The sequence below is a fragment of the Mus pahari genome, chromosome 19 (genome assembly GCF_900095145.1).
Source record: "Mus pahari chromosome 19, PAHARI_EIJ_v1.1, whole genome shotgun sequence".
Taxonomy (NCBI): Eukaryota; Metazoa; Chordata; class Mammalia; order Rodentia; family Muridae; genus Mus; species Mus pahari.
Window position 1 is genome coordinate 48,534,159 of NC_034608.1, and position 6,708 is coordinate 48,540,866.

The window sequence follows — 6,708 nt, forward strand, 5'->3', positions numbered from 1 at the left end:
AGTGAGTTCCAGGACAGCCAGAGCTACACAGAGAAACCCTGTCTTGAAAAAAAACAAAACAAAACAAAACAAAAAAACAAAAGGAAGTGCCCAATCGAAAGCATTACAGTCTAACACATTAAACTATGAGGTGCTGTTATTTCAAGGTAAGGCGCCTGATTTGATAGCTTAATTTTTGTTTGTTTTTCAAGACAGGGTCCTGGCTGTCCTGGAACTTGATCCATAGACCAGGCTGGTCTCGAACTCACAGAGATTCAGCTGCCTCTTATCTCCCAAGGGCTGGAATTAAAGGTTTGTGCCACCACTGCCAGGGCCTAGCTGTTTTTTTAAAGCTGAATTGCAAGATGTTTTTTCTTTCTTTCTTTCTTCTTTCTTTCTTTCTTTCTTTCTTTCTTTCTTTCTTTCTTTCTTTCTTTCTTTCTTTCTTTCTTTCTTTCTTTCTTTCTTTTTTTATTAGATATTTTCTTTATTTACATTTCAAATGCTATCCCGAAAGTTCCCTATACCCTCCCCCCGGCCCCTGTTCCACCTATCCACCCACTCCCCCTTCTTGGCCCTGGCGTTCCCCTGTGCTGGAGCATATAAAGTTTGCAAGACCAAGGGGCCTCTCTTCCCAATGATGGCCGACCAGGCCAGCAAGATGTTCTTCTCGCAGGACTTCTGATATGTGGTGTTGATCTTCATTTGCATCTGACATATTCCTTAGCTGAAAATTAGCAGACTGTTCCACCTGCCGATGCCCAAGTTTATCCCGCCCTTCCCCCTCCGAGGTAGATGAGACCCCTGGCAGTTTACTGTACCACATAATTTCCCCATATAAATTACGCTCCAAGATATTCTCAGAAGCAGGCAGGCTGCCAGGGGCAGTATTTCTTAAGCAGCGGTGGGGACCAGGTGGCAGTTTTAGGAATGTGTCTGAGCTCTTCCACACTTTACTAAGTTTCTGAGGCTTTCTTATGCCTTCCTTTGTCTTGCTCTATAAATTTCTGTTTTTTATGAAAAATTAGACAAACGGTGCCTGAATGTATCACTGTAGAAAAATTTAAACAGCAAAAGCCGTCTCCCGGGGAAGAGTGAAATTTCACCTTTTATGAGCCACATTCTGGTTGTATTCAGGGCTTTCAGAGTTTTAATGTAAAATTGTTTGGCATGTAGATTTGTGTATCTTATGGAACTGAGTCTCACACTTACACACACACACACACACTATTCATACATACATACGCATGTATATACATCTAGGCATTTTCACACCGTATTGGTTCAGAGCTATTGCAGCCTTACAAGCAACTGCAGCTGGGCTTGCAGTGTAGCCTTGCTGAGCACCCCTTCTGCTCACCTTCCCTGCTTGTGCTCAGGGTGTTCGTCAGACATCTACTCCTTGACGAAAATACTTGAGGTAAACAAGATGAGGAAATACCACACAGGTTCAGTGTGGCCGTTGCCTCATTTCTGTTTTGGCCGTGGTAACAGCACAGGAGGTTGGCACGGAACGAATTTTCTGCCAGGAAGCAGAGAGGAGAGGAGGGCCGGGTCTCCTCCTTGGTTCCGGGGGGTATTCTCGTTACTGTCTCAACTGCCTTCTGCTAGGCCCCATTCCTTGAAGGTTTCACCCTTACAGGCTAATGGCAGGCAGATCACTAAGCCTTTAACACAGGAGTCTTTGTAGAGTGCCCAGATCAACCTGTAACAGTTACTTTGAACACATTTGGTCTTCGCCCATATATACGATTAGTTCTCAGTCTGAACTGTTAGGTCAGTCTATACATCAGAATGTTGATATACGCTATTGAATTTGCCTCTGAAAAGTACTTTCCATTCAAAACTTGAATACTTTTAATAACTAAGTAGTTTGAACCAAAATAAAAAACGAAAAAGGAAAAATTTCAAGCACTAGCAAGTCAGACATTTTATTTTCCTTGTTTAAACACAATTGTATTGGTTGTTTACTTTTGCATTGGACTCAGACAAAAGTTTCACAGACAAACTTAATATATGTTTGGGTTGTTGATTTCGTTGCCAGCTGTAACATCAGGATTTCACATGGGTTCAGAAAGCAATTTAGTATTTCTTCATGACTGCTCGCTGAGGGTAAACACGTAGGCAAGTAGGGTCAGGTCAGCATGGGAGAACTAAGAATTTACAGCCAACCGAACCATCTTTCATTTCAAAGCTAAGAGTATAACATATTTTTAGCCTTGCTTTCCTTTGTCTATAACTTATTCTTTCTCAAATCACTGACTTTATAAATGTTTGCAAAGAATACTTGGGTCCTAAAGCATTGCTTATATTTTATTGCATTATGTTATTTTAACGAGGTAGTACTGTAACAGACTCATTTGCCATGAAATAGTATCGTGGAAAATTAACATAAAACTTACCCAAGAAATAAGGCAATAAAAATTTCATAAGAAAAGTGATTTGTTGCACCAGTGTCTCTCTAATTTGGTATCTGTTTTTATGGTCATATGTACCTGTTGATCTCATGGGGTGGAATTGCAGGCCACAGAATCTTAACAGCTAGCTGTGTGATCCAGAAGGTGAAGAAAACAGAGGAGAGGGCGGTCTGGTTAATACTGTCTACGTGAGTCCAGAATCACTTGGAAGACAAACTGGTAGGCTTTTTCTCTCCCTTGGTGACACTGATAATGGCCAGATTAGACCAGATTGAAAGGAAATGACGGCAGGTTTATTAGGAGGCAGCTCTTGGATGGATTCACCAATCTCACAGAAAGAGACAGTGAAGTCACAAGCCCAGGCTAAAGCAAGGGGGTTTTACAGATCTTGGGTGATGACATGTCAGCTAGCAGCTGGGATTGTGTCCATACATGGTCAGAAACTAACCCTGGGCACTCTTGGGCGGGTTTCCAGAAACCTGGAGTCGAGGAGTTATGCTGTGTTAGCCTGGAGTTTTCTCCATGCATGCAGGGTTGGGGGGAAGGAGGGCAGATGGGGTTTCCCAGCTATGCAGGGGTGCCAACCAAACACAACCTTTAATTGTGTTTATGAGGAGTCTCCAGGCTGTGTTAACTGGGGTGGGATGACTGTAGGGAGCACCATTCCATGGGTGGAGTCCAAAGCAGAATAGGAAAGAAGGATGATGTTAGCCATCAGTACACATCTCTCTGTCCCAACTATGGATGCACTGTGAGCAGCTGTCTCCAGTTCCTGCCACTGTGATGTCACCACTGTGCTAACTGTAGCCTTAGACTGTGAGCCAAGTAACCCTTCCTTCCGTAAGTCGTTTCTGTCAGACTTCCTGTTCTGGTGTTGGAGAAAGCACCTAACTTGCCTTTCATTCCCCTGAGGTACTGCAGTTGAATAGCCATCTTCTCTTCCTCCCCCCTTCCCAGAAGGTTCCAGAAGCACCTCAGCTCCTCTAAGATGAACGAGCATTCATTCATTGCTTTCCCGTTGCCTCTCATGCTCCAACATGACTAATTACCATGTTTGGCAGATCAGTAGTCACTCTTTACATTATCATCATCATCATGCAGATTATATTCATAGACCAACCAGAGATTGCTTTTGTGTTTGTCTTGAGCTGGTAATTGAGCCTAATTTTTTGATTACTAGGCTTTCTGTGTAGTCGTCAGTAGTTCAGCATCAATCTCTTAGACTAGTCAGAAATAATTACTCCTTTCTTTCTTCTGCAGTGGCTATGTGTATGTTTCATGCTCTAATTTGAATTTCAGCTAATGATTTAACATTTACATCATCATCGGAAGTGCCCTGAGGCTCATTTTGTTCCAGAGTTTTAGTTTAATGTCTTAAGTTGCAGGACCGGTCACTCTGGGCTCTTTGGGAATCGTGCTGCTGTCTTACTTACTTTTGCTGTCTCCATATTTATGGACTGCAATTAAGTAACAAGGATGTGGTTCATAGAAGGATTCTATGTCATTAACACTACTTTAATGTTTTTTTATACATTTTATTCCTTTATTTGATGTGTGTGCATGAGCCCGCACATGCATGCAAGCATGTGCACACACATGTAAATTAGAGAGGACAGCTCACAGGAGCGGTCTTGCACCAGGTGGGACTAGAGGATCAAACCTCAGTCCTCAGGCTTGACAGCAACCCTCTTTACCTGCTGAGCCGCCTTTCTGACTGTATGCTGATAAAATTGTGTATTTTGTGTGTGTGTGTGTGTGTGTGTGTGTGTGTAAGGGAAATAAGTTGGAAAGTGAATCTCTGCAGGGAAATTATAAGCCCAAGATGGTGCTGACGAGGCATTAGACATGTGAAGGGTACATGGAAGCAAGCAAGCAAGCAAGCAAGCAAGCAAGCAAGCAAGCAGGTAGTATTCTAGAAGAGTGAGGAAGCAGAAGGGCAAGAGGAAATTTACTGTACATTTTGGGATAAGTTGTTGGCAGATGTAAAGTAGAAATACACCCTGTGTCAGTTATATTCTGGTGAGAAAGCAGAAGTTAGGCATGGAGTTAGATGAGCCATGGAGTGACTGTTGCACAAGGGTTGCAGCGTTGTCTGACAGGAAACCACTGTGGGCTGGTTTCTTGAAGAGTGACAACATAATGAATGCCCTTCTCGAGCCTCCATTGGGGGAGGTCTCCTCATTCCCCAACCCTCAGTGCTCCCGTTGGCCAGACCTAGTTGCAGGCCAGTGGATCGGGGATTCTGGGGGAACAGGTTTGCAGGATGAAGTCACATATAATACAAAGCATTGGTGTAACACAATAAAACAGCACTCTAGAATTCCCTACCTGAAAGGCCTAGGGTCAGTCCACTTCCACAATGTGCACCTGCTCAGTGTGTCATTGGATTGACTTTGGGGGAGGTCACACATTGCAGAATTACTGAACAGGAAAGAACTATTGAGCAACATTGGTACAGTAGTCACAAAGTGCAAAGGTGGTTATAACTCGGGTTTCCCCATCAGGCCGTAGCATGTAGGGGATCATGTACCTGATGAGGAGCAGGTCACCGATTCTGAGTATTACTGAGACCCTCTTGTGTATCCATCCTAGTAACATATGGTACCTATTCCCAGAAATGCTTCATCATTCTCATACCCCTTAGTCAGCCAGGTATGGGATATCTGGTTTCCTCTACAAGTGTTGACTCCTCCACATTAGATGTTATCTACCAGTGAAGGTGGGGTTAAACGCCACATAGTTAATGTGGACCTTGGACTATTGGCTTGATGGTGCAGGGTGTCCCATAGGACTCTCATCCTGCCTGCCATGTGAGCTCATAACTCGTGAGTAGGCAGCTTCAGTCTCATCCGACTTCTCATTGATGTGCTGTTGACGTCAAAGAGTTAGTTGAGAGAAATTGCACCTACCTTAAGTAACTAATTTTTATGAGCCCACTAATGACTGTGTTTCATACTGCTATAGTTATTTGGTACATTTTAATTCCCCCAGAAGGTAGTAGAAGATGGAGTATTATTTCATTTTGTTTGTCTTTGTGTGTGCGTGTGCGCGCAGCATGCGTGTGTAGTTTTGGTTTTGCTATTTCCTTAATTAATGTTTAAAAACCTCAAGCCAGTGTTCACAGTATTATCATCAGGAGCACACGGAAATTCCATATTGTGATAAAGTCTTATTTTTCTTCCTTAGTCATAGACATTAGTTTTTCCTGAGTGGAACTACCCACGTGGTCAGGAAATAACTGCTCAGCACATCCATCACGTCTATCTGCATATTATCATATTTTAAAGGTTTTTCAATGAATCCCGTGGAAGCCAGAGTCACTCCTCATTACAAGGTTGCTATGCCTCTTTATTTTTTGATGCGCTTGCCAATTCATGCCCGTCCCTGCAGTCGTCTGTAATATAGCACCATTATCAATGCTTTTGTCTTTAAAAGCCTCTGACTACCATTTTGACTAAGATTGATCAACTGCACTCTGTTGAAATCAGTCATTTTGGATTAAAAAAAAAAAAAATCTTTCCCGTATATTTCTTAAGGCAGCTCTTGCACGGTCCCTCCCAACTTAACCTGTTCAATCCATCTGCCAGCCCGGTTGCATTCCACCATTTTGGCTTCCTTGCTCTTTTCTTGTTAAGGAACTGTCTGTCTATCTTGATGTCTCTATATCTCCTCCTGTCTTGTAGACAACACTTCTGGAGTGAAGAGGCACTTGCAGAAGGCAATAGAGTAGTAATAGTGTCTCTTTAAAAAATCTGCCCAGGTACCCCACCCTCGGTACCTTTTTTAATAAAATGGAAAAAAAAAAACCCCAAACAATCCTACATAGCATGGGGAACAGAATTATCACAGGAGCTAGAGGGAAGGAGGGACCAGGGAGGGAGATAGAAGGGTGAGGGGGAAAAGGGATGCAGGAACAGGTGTTGTAAAGGGCAGGAGAGAAGTACAGAGGATCAGGAAATTGAATAGGAACATGTAGAATAGAGGGATGGGGAACTGTTATAGCCACTGAAAGTCCCAGACTCCAGGGAATAGAGAGGCACCCAGGAACCAACGGTGATGACTTTAGCCGAAATATCCAACAATGGGGAGATACACCCTGTAGACACCACCTCCAGTAGACAGGCATGGCCCCCAGCTGAGGGATGGGGCCTCACATGAATCTCAAATTTTTTTATCCCAGAAATGTTCCTGTCCAAAGGAAAGACGTGGGAAAAAAAAAAAAAAAAAAAAAGAAAAAAGAAAGGACCTACAGTGACCAGAGACAAGCCACTTACTTAACCATCCCATGTGTAGACACCAACTCTCCTACACG

General features: G+C 43.1%; 1 protein-coding gene across 1 annotated transcript in view; it reads left to right on the forward strand.

Annotated features, from left to right (window-relative positions):
- Positions 1–6,708, forward strand: part of Fut10 (fucosyltransferase 10) — a 68,089-nt gene that overhangs the window by 37,595 nt on the left and 23,786 nt on the right. The gene's annotated exons all lie outside the window — the stretch shown is intronic.